The following is a 10,352-nucleotide window of genomic DNA, read 5'->3' as shown; positions in this document are numbered from 1 at the left end:
TATGCCCTAAGAAACCACATGGGAAATTTCAGCCTAAATGTGAATGTGCATTTGTTGTGTTGAAGAAATGGTTGCCTCTCTTGAAAGTAGCAACATCATATATTTATGTAATATTGCTTGCACTTTACACAATCATATTTGATCTATAGCTGGTGGTGATGATTGGCTCTCAATCATATTTGATCTATAGCTGGTGGTGATGATTGGCTTTACAAGGAGTATGATAGGGATCTTGAACTTTGAACCAATTGAAGAAACAAATAATCACAAATTGCATAACAATGTAAACCCTTGCTCATAAAAATGATGGCGATGAATTGGGAGATTGTATTGCTAATGTACTTTGGGATGACTATTTTGCTTACAATTGAGCACAAATTAGCATAAAAATATATGATTGGTTGAAATTTTGAATTCCATGTTTCTGTTTTGTTTTGGATAATAATATTTTGTAGATTTTATTTTGGTCAATATAGAGATATAAGGTTAAGCTTTGCCCACGTTATTATAAAACTGGGATCATAATCTTTAAAATGGGCTAAATTAGTCATGGTTTATGGGTTATGGAACTGGTATTAAAGTCTCTTATTTACTATTGCATTGTTCATTATCCTCTCAATAGCCATGAAACAATTTAATTTTTTCCACATTATTTGTTTATCAAACCCATGAGAAAAGAGACTTAAAGATCAAGGTTGGTTAAACATGATATAATGAAAAACATAAAGAAAAAAAATATGAAGTCAGAATTTACTTGCAAAGCATCCAAACAATATCTAACTAATAAAATTTACTTCTAATATTTTTAACAGGATTCAAATACTCTACCAAAAATATAAAATAAGATGAACATATTTCTCATTGAAGATAATAAAAAAAAAAAAATGATGAAGGATTTTTTATTTGACGTCCAAAGTGGGCCTTAGGACCCAAGGCAATCGGAGAGGAGATTTTACCACAAGCAAAAGCTGGAAAATATTAATTGAGTGTGTATCTCATGCTCATGAGGGACATAGTATACAACAACTCTCTCGGGAAAAGAGTAACTTTATGAATTTTTCTTTTTCTGAATTTTTAGGATCCATCTAAGTGTCATCAGATTAGGGGTGGGAATGGACCCGGACTAGACACGGGACCCGTCGTGTATACCCGACACGGGTCGGGTATGGGTCTAGCATTTGGACCTGGCGGGTCTTGGTCCAAAACTTGGACCCGGACACTATCCGGGGTCCAGGTCCGTGTCCGGATCCAACTGGACCCGACCTGTAGTTGTAAAATGTTGGAGATAAAATAGTTTACTTTAAGTCCTATTCATTTCAGTGTATTAAGGATCGTATATAATTAAAACTAATAGTCATATTTTATTATTAAACGATAAATCACATGGCTTGAAATCTAATAGCGGGTGATTGTGACCTTGTTGCCAATAATACAAGTATATGATGCTAAAAAGGGCGGCAAAATAAATGAAAAAAAAGCATCCCATAGTGACGATGACAATGGACCCGAGACCCGACAAGTACGGGTATGGGTCCAATTTTTCAAGTCCGGGTCCAAAACCTGGACCCGAATCTATTCGGGTCTGGGTCCAGGTCCAGCCGGACCCTACCCGTTGCCACCCCTACATCAGATGATCATTTTGAAGAAAAAAAATTAAATTTTAAATTCTTGAATACCTAGATCTTTCCCTTTGAAATTAGATGGTCTTGTTCAATCCTGGTATATTAATTTCTTTGAGGCACATAAAGCGACCTATATATTTATTTGCTCTTTAATGTTGGTTGCTAGGTTCTACATGTTAAATCCCCAACTTTTAAGATCCGAAAACCATCAAGGGCGCCTTTCCTTTATTCTGAATTCCATCACCAGAGAGCACAAGCCTCCCATTTTCCCTTCACCACTCTTTGTAAACATTTTTGTTTGTAACACAATAGGCCCAAAGACGCATTAAATGGTGCTCATCCCATGAAATTAATATTCTAAATATTCTCAATCAGATCGGGATTGGGAGATTCAAATTGAATTGATGGTACCAGCCCAAGTTTTAGTCCGAATAGAGAACCGGTCTAGTTTTGATAGACTTGGTTCTATTAAAGAAACAAGCGAGTATATCCGGGAATTAGGTGATACGGACAAGCTGAATCCCCGAGTTCCAACCCCTTTTTATTATTTTTTCAATTACCCAAATTTCAAATTTAAAATTATTATCTAACCTTTCCTCTAACCGATTCTTGCTCTAGAAAAAACGGCTCAAAGCGGCCGTTCGGATTGGTGCAATGACTGATTTGGCCTCCTTGTCCCGGCTTTTAAACTATCAAACTATGATATGATAGAGAGAAATTGTGAAAGACAGCGAAACTAGAAAGCAAAACAACATGATAGAAGCTTGCATCGAAGAAAGAGTTCACATGACAGAGCATCTTCAATATCACTTAGATTACAATGTATTATTTATTCAAAGTGATTTTGGGTTGTTTGTTCAATATCACTTAGAGGTAAGAAGACAAAGTATTATTGGGTTTGTTCAATATCACTTAGAGGTAAGAAGACAATCTGCCTCACGTGATTCTGCACAAATGATAACAATAAAAGTAATAAGTTATCTGAATCAAGAATAAGAGAGAGAGAGAGGGGGCTTTTAAAAAACTAAGGGGTTGGTTGCTTGAAAAATTTGGGCCATCCATAAATAATTAATAAAGGTTGCGGTTTTTATAAGGTTGCAACCTTAAACAATCCAATTAAAGCCCACTTTAAAATTTTATCATAACATATAATTTTGTTGTAAAAAATTCTTAGTATTATCTTTAAATTTATTTTCATACCTAATTAGAAAATTTTAAATTCCAAAAATGGTAAAAATCAAGACGATCTATAAATATATGAAAATCTTAAAAATGGACGGTCTAGATAATGTATTGCAAGATGCACTATTGTAGATTCAAAAACTTTGTTTTTTTCATCTTCATAGATCTTGATGTCGAGATGATTCATTAAAGGGTTTTTTCAATATTAAAACAACATTTCCGATAGATTTTGTAGGTGCATCGGTGATTCTACATTTTAACGTTGTAACCTTATATAAACCCTTTCCATAAATAAAAGGCCCTAATTAGGTGTTGGTCCCGCCTAAACAAGTTTTCAAGGTAGGTGGGCTGGAAACAGTCTTAACCATCGGCTTATGCACAAAGTGACCGCTTTTAAAATTCGAACCCTCGTGAGCCTTTTTACCGTTATACCAAATGACGGCCCCTTAATTCCACAAAATTTAGGCCATCAATAATTCCACAAAAACGTGTTACACAACAAGCTGTTTGCTTGGAAGCGGTCCAGCCACAGTCAAATCAGACAGCAAAAGAGCTGTCTGTAGGTGCCATATCCAAAAGAGGGGTGATCCAAACATGTCCAAATGGCTTGGATTACGTTGGATTAAGATGGATGTGGAGTTATGGTCTCTCCACCAAAGAGGTAAAATCAATTGTTTGAAAAAAAAAAAAAAAAAATACGATATTTTTTATTTAAAAATCTATTTATTTATTCCATGTTCTACATGTTAAAAAATTATATGTACCTAAAATTTGGTAGGTTGAATATCTCAACCATTAAGATCTTGAATTTGAAAAAACTAAATAAATATTAACCTTTGAAGATGATCTATTTTGTATTATTTTTTAGACCATGCATTTCAATTTTTCAAGGATTATCCTTTAAAGCCTAAGGCGGCCACGGACCACTCACCAAATGCTTTCCGCATCATGTGAACCGGCAAAACTTGGGAAGCAGTAAACATTTATTTTCTATAAAAAGCGCCCTACCTAAATATTTACATCACTGAAAATCTCTCTTTCTTTTTATAAAGATACTTTGGGTTTACAGAAAATAATTTTCCATTAGGATACTCTTCTTTTAACATTACCTATTATTTTTGAGATATAGGACCGTAAGGACCATGGACCACTCACCAAATACTTTCCACATATCATGTTAACCAGCAAAAATTGGGAATCAGTAAACATTTATTTTCTGTATTGAATCTCTCTCTCTCTTTTTATAAAGATGCTCTCGGTTTTCAGAAAATATATGATTTCCATTGGGATACTCTTCTTTTAACATGACGTATTATTTTGAACTATAGAATCATTTTGATATCTTATTATTTTGGAGTTTGTACAATATTTTTAAAGGAACTTATTGGTGAAATTTTTGATGGAATTTTTTGTTAAATTAAGATTTTTAATTTACTGTTATTGTTAATTTGTTTATCTTTAAATCAAAATTCAATAATATTAAGTTAATAAAGAAATAAAGTTATAGAGAAGAAGATTTTTTTTAAAATTTTTTTTTTAAAAAAAAAAATATAAAATACAGATATTTATGATTTCCATTAAAAAAACTCGATTTTTTTACTCTCTTTTTGAGCCGGGCATGGGCTTAGCATGGAAGGACGTTTTCCCACTGGTTCAGGCCAGGCCCAAAAAATGAACATTTTGGGCTTTTTTGGGCCTTGCCTTGGCCAGTCCGGAGCCATTACTCCACGGTTTAGGGTGTTTGTGAGCACGTGCGTGTATGTTAGTGTTCATGAGAAAGAGAGTCACTTGGTGCAGTCAGTGCTCTTAGAGATGGGGATGTTCAGCTTCACCCCGCACAGCCCCGGGAGTGCCGCAGCGTGATCGTCGTTGAGATTCAGGATGCCATTGGCGACTTCCTTGAGACATACACAGATAGACTGCCTCATGTCCCGGCTGTTAGCACCCGCATGCACATTCTGCACACCGATGCAACAGGGCGTGTCCGGGCTGTTCACATCAGCAGTCAGATAGCTGAGACATGGCGTGAGATCTCTAACCATTTCCTCCCTTATCATCTCTTGGCATTGAGGAGTTTGTTGAGCAATGCTAGAACCAAGCACAATGAGAGTACTACTTGGTAAGTGTACTACTAATTTTACAGAAATAGGGGCCTTATTTCATGGGATTCAGCTTCTAGTAGCTCGGAATCTTGGTAATCTTTTTATTATTGAAGGGGACTCCCTTAATGTCATCAATTGGGTCAATAAGAAGACCAAATGCCCTTGGGAGCTGCGGCCGTTGCTCTTAGAAATCTGTGATAATGCTTCTGCCTTAGTTGCCTCTTTTGAACATGTCTTTAGGGATGCCAGTGAGATGGCGGATTCCATGTTTAAAGGGGGCACTTTTTTATCTGAGACTTATGTCTATGACTCTGTAATTTCCTTTTGATCTAATATAATTTTTTATCTCTGTCAAAAAAAAAAAAGAAATAATTTTATGTTGTATATATATATATATATATATATCTATATATATTGATGCAAAGAGATAAAATAAAAAATTGAGAGAATATACCTTCTCACAAGATTTGCAAGGGAATCCATCCAAAAAGATAAGATGAACCTTACTCAATTCCAATCTCTTCCTTTCTACAATGGGGGAACTCTTCCCTTTAAATATATTTAGAAATAAATAAATAAAACAACTCACAAAAAATAAACTCTCTCTTATCTCTTCCTCTCTAACTCCCACGTAAATCTCTTTCTCCTTATATCTTTATCTTCTCTTTCTAAAAGATTATAAAATATAATTTCTATTTATTTTAAAAGATAAGCTATTTCCTAAATAAAAAAATAGGCATTTATGTGTGACAACTAACACCACTACAAAAACTCAAGCACAAAAATCCTCCCACCTAATTTATCCTAACGCAATTCTTACTCCAAAAAAAAAAAGAAAATTAATAACACTAAATTTTAACAAATCTCTCTACATCAAATATCCTATTGCCAATTTATATTTTCAGAGGATTTCAAAGATCTAAATACTTTTAATTGATGATATGAAGAGCTATGACTCCAATCTTTGTGAGATGACTAAGAAAATGTCAAATTTGATATATATTGGATGGAATACTATGTATTGTGATAGTACTGGATCTTATTATAAGTTAAAGTTAGTTAAATATTGTTTTAAAAGGATTTATTAGATGGGCAAGCTTTCTATGTTTCTCCTACAGTATAAAACATGTATACTTCCCCTTATCCAACCGTCTATTTTGAATGGAGGGTTAAGATTGCCCCAATCACATTGTCATGTCTCTACACTATTTTATTTTTAATTTTTTTTCTATAAACTATTTTACAATCAAATTTTGGACGTCCAATCCTATATTAAACTTGCACTAGCGAAAAATATAAAACCAATATTTCCAATAAAATAAAATGACAAAAATACCTCTAAAAATTTTAAGGGGGTATTTTGGTCATTATATTTATCAAAAAATTATTTTTAATATTTTTTATAGGTGCGCCCCAATGAGAAGATGGCACATACAAAATTTCATATTCATAAAATTTGCATAAGAAAAATAAAAATAAAATACTTTGAGACGTCGGATCTAAGATCAAACGGTGAGTGGCTCTCTCGATCAAAATTGGACGGCTGGATGGTAGGGAAAGCATAGATCTTCTATGTTGTAGAGGAACTATAAAAACCTTTCCCTTATAAGATTGGGCTTGAGCGGTTGGCTGCTGGCACTTAAAAAAACCACCAGTAAATAGAGAACAAGACATTGAAATATTAAATTTTTAGAAATTTTATGTAGTCTGGTACCCGAGAAGAAAGCTAAAATGATGATTATATAGTTTGATACCTTATTCTTTCTTGTATTGCGCATGAGTTTTTTAAAACCAAAGCACGTCGAGGGTTTGGTTTGTACTCAAGACTGTTTGTGTACATCCACATATAACTTATTTTTTATTTGAAGCTCATTAATTAGAAGCTCATCAATTATTGCTTAGATTATCGTGGCTACTTTAATTTTTGATGAGTAATTATTGCTCAGATTGTCTCTCTCTTAGGGTGGAAACCACATATCATGGAGTTGCTCCTTCTAGGACTTTTGTAGGGGTCTGTAAGAGAGAGTTTGTATGAGAGAGAGAGAGAGGATGGGCCAGCTGGGCCGGGCTAGACCGGCCAGGAGCAAAGACACACAGGGCCGGGCCAGGGCAGCATGGGCCACAAGAAAGACCCACAGAGCAAGGCCAAGGCAAAGGCTTCTTGAGCCTAGACTGGGTCAAGCGGGCCCGGGCCAACCTTAGCCTGGCCCGTTTCCAGGCCTACAGTGGCATGGCCCCAAAAGACCAATTGTCAATCGAAATGAATTAATGTTGCAAAACGTCTCTTGTTAACATTGTTAAAGGGATTGGTGCTCCTGCAGAAGCACATTGTGTACCTATTCCTATAAGCAAAGTACTTAAATTTAGTTGTCCTCAAACATTTGTGATTCTATTTGTTCCTTTTTCGCTCGTAAGTGTTGTGTGGTCTCTTTTTTAAAAACATTCCTTCCAAATAAGTCGAGTGAATAGAAATATGCTCGGAAGTTTAGTATACATGCTCTAAAAAATGTCGAAAAAAGGGAAGAAGCAAGCATGAACTCCATGCTCTGGTGTAGCAGTCCTAAAACACGCAGCACGAAAGTTTCACTGCACCTCCTAACACACCCTCTCCTAATTCCATTTTACACCACCTGGCCTCAAATCTATATAACAATATGCTATGAACCCCCAAACCTACAATTATCAGCTTGATTGATTAAGATAATATGGCGAAAAATGTTGTTCTCTTCTTTACTCTCATTGTGCTTGGTTCTAGCATTGCTCAACAAACTCCTCAATGCCAAGAGATGATAAGGGAGGAAATGGTTAGAGATCTCACGCCATGTCTCAGCTATCTGACTGCTGATGTGAACAGCCCGAACACGCCCTGTTGCATCGGTGTGCAGAATGTGCATGCGGGTGCTAACAGCCGGGACATGAGGCAGTCTATCTGTGTATGTCTCAAGGAAGTCGCCAATGGCATCCTGAATCTCAACGACGATCACGCTGCGGCACTCCCGGGGCTGTGCGGGGTGAAGCTGAACATCCCCATCTCTAAGAGCACTGACTGCACCAAGTGACTCTCTTTCTCATGAACACTAACATACACGCACGTGCTCACAAACACCCTAAACCGTGGAGTGATGGCCTCCGGACTGGCCAAGGCAAGGCCCAAAAAAGCCCAAAATGTTCATTTTTTGGGCCTGGCCTGAACCAGTGGGAAAACGTCCTTCCATACTAAGCCCATGCCCGGCTCAAAAAGAGAGTAAAAAAATCGAGTTTTTTTAATGGAAATCATAAATATCTGTATTTTATATTTTTTTTTAAAAAAAAAAATTTAAAAAAAAAATCTTCTTCTCTATAACTTTATTTCTTTATTAACTTAATATTATTGAATTTTGATTTAAAGATAAACAAATTAACAATAACAGTAAATTAAAAATCTTAATTTAACAAAAAATTCCATCAAAAATTTCACCAATAAGTTCCTTTAAAAATATTGTACAAACTCCAAAATAATAAGATATCAAAATGATTCTATAGTTCAAAATAATACGTCATGTTAAAAGAAGAGTATCCCAATGGAAATCATATATTTTCTGAAAACCGAGAGCATCTTTATAAAAAGAGAGAGAGATTCAATACAGAAAATAAATGTTTACTGATTCCCAAATTTTGCTGGTTAACATGATATGTGGAAAGTATTTGGTGAGTGGTCCATGGTCCTTACGGTCCTATATCTCAAAAATAATAGGTAATGTTAAAAGAAGAGTATCCTAATGGAAAATTATTTTCTGTAAACCCAAAGTATCTTTATAAAAAGAAAGAGAGATTTTCAGTGATGTAAATATTTAGGTAGGGCTTTATAGAAAATAAATGTTTACTGCTTCCCAAGTTTTGCCGGTTCACATGATGCGGAAAGCATTTGGTGAGTGGTCCGTGGCCGCCTTAGGCTTTAAAGGATATCCTTGAAAAATTGAAATGCATGGTCTAAAAAATAATACAAAATAGATCATCTTCAAAGGTTAATATTTATTTAGTTTTTTCAAATTCAAGATCTTAATGGTTGAGATATTCAACCTACCAAATTTTAGGTACATATAATTTTTTAACATGTAGAACATGGAATAAATAAATAGATTTTTAAATAAAAAATATCGTATTTTTTTTTTTTTTTTTCAAACAATTGATTTTACCTCTTTGGTGGAGAGACCATAACTCCACATCCATCTTAATCCAACGTAATCCAAGCCATTTGGACATGTTTGGATCACCCCTCTTTTGGATATGGCACCTACAGACAGCTCTTTTGCTGTCTGATTTGACTGTGGCTGGACCGCTTCCAAGCAAACAGCTTGTTGTGTAACACGTTTTTGTGGAATTATTGATGGCCTAAATTTTGTGGAATTAAGGGGCCGTCATTTGGTATAACGGTAAAAAGGCTCACGAGGGTTCGAATTTTAAGAGCGGTCACTTTGTGCATAAGCCGATGGTTAAGACTGTTTCCAGCCCACCTACCTTGAAAACTTGTTTAGGCGGGACCAACACCTAATTAGGGCCTTTTATTTATGGAAAGGGTTTATATAAGGTTACAACGTTAAAATGTAGAATCACCGATGCACCTACAAAATCTATCGGAAATGTTGTTTTAATATTGAAAACCCTTTAATGAATCATCTCGACATCAAGATCTATGAAGATGAAAAAAACAAAGTTTTTGAATCCACAATAGTGCATCTTGCAATACATTATCTAGACCGTCCATTTTTAAGATTTTCATATATTTATAGATGGTCTTGATTTTTACCATTTTTGGAATTTAAAATTTTCTAATTAGGTATGAAAATAAATTTAAAGATAATACTAAGAATTTTTTACAACAAAATTATATGTTATGATAAAATTTTAAAGTGGGCTTTAATTGGATTGTTTAAGGTTGCAACCTTATAAAAACCGCAACCTTTATTAATTATTTATGGATGGCCCAAATTTTTCAAGCAACCAACCCCTTAGTTTTTTAAAAGCCCTCTCTCTCTCTCTTATTCTTGATTCAGATAACTTATTACTTTTATTGTTATCATTTGTGCAGAATCACGTGAGGCAGATTGTCTTCTTACCTCTAAGTGATATTGAACAAACCCAATAATACATTGTCTTCTTACCTCTAAGTGATATTGAACAAACAACCCAAGATCACTTTGAATAAATAATACATTGTAATCTAAGTGATATTGAAGATGCTCTGTCATGTGAACTCTTTCTTCGATGCAAGCTTCTATCATGTTGTTTTGCTTTCTAGTTTCGCTGTCTTTCACAATTTCTCTCTATCGTATCATAGTTTGATAGTTTAAAAGCCGGGACAAGGAGGCCAAATCAGTCATTGCACCAATCCGAACGGCCGCTTTGAGCCGTTTTTTCTAGAGCAAGAATCGGTTAGAGGAAAGGTTAGATAATAATTTTAAATTTG

General features: G+C 34.9%; 1 non-coding gene across 1 annotated transcript; it reads left to right on the top strand.

Annotated features, from left to right (window-relative positions):
- The first annotated feature begins 7,611 nt into the window (after nucleotides 1–7,611).
- Nucleotides 7,612–7,965, top strand: LOC18437481 (non-specific lipid-transfer protein A). Its single transcript, XR_016040211.1, has one exon. It is a non-coding gene; the product is annotated as a non-specific lipid-transfer protein A (transcript).
- Nucleotides 7,966–10,352: the final 2,387 nt, after the last annotated feature.

The sequence above is a fragment of the Amborella trichopoda genome, chromosome 1, assembly GCF_054954075.1.
Source record: "Amborella trichopoda isolate Santa Cruz 75 chromosome 1, AtrichopodaSantaCruz75HAP2 v2.0, whole genome shotgun sequence".
NCBI lineage: Eukaryota > Viridiplantae > Streptophyta > Magnoliopsida > Amborellales > Amborellaceae > Amborella > Amborella trichopoda.
Note: the sequence above shows the minus strand (reverse complement) of the source record. Positions and strands in the feature narration are given on the sequence as shown.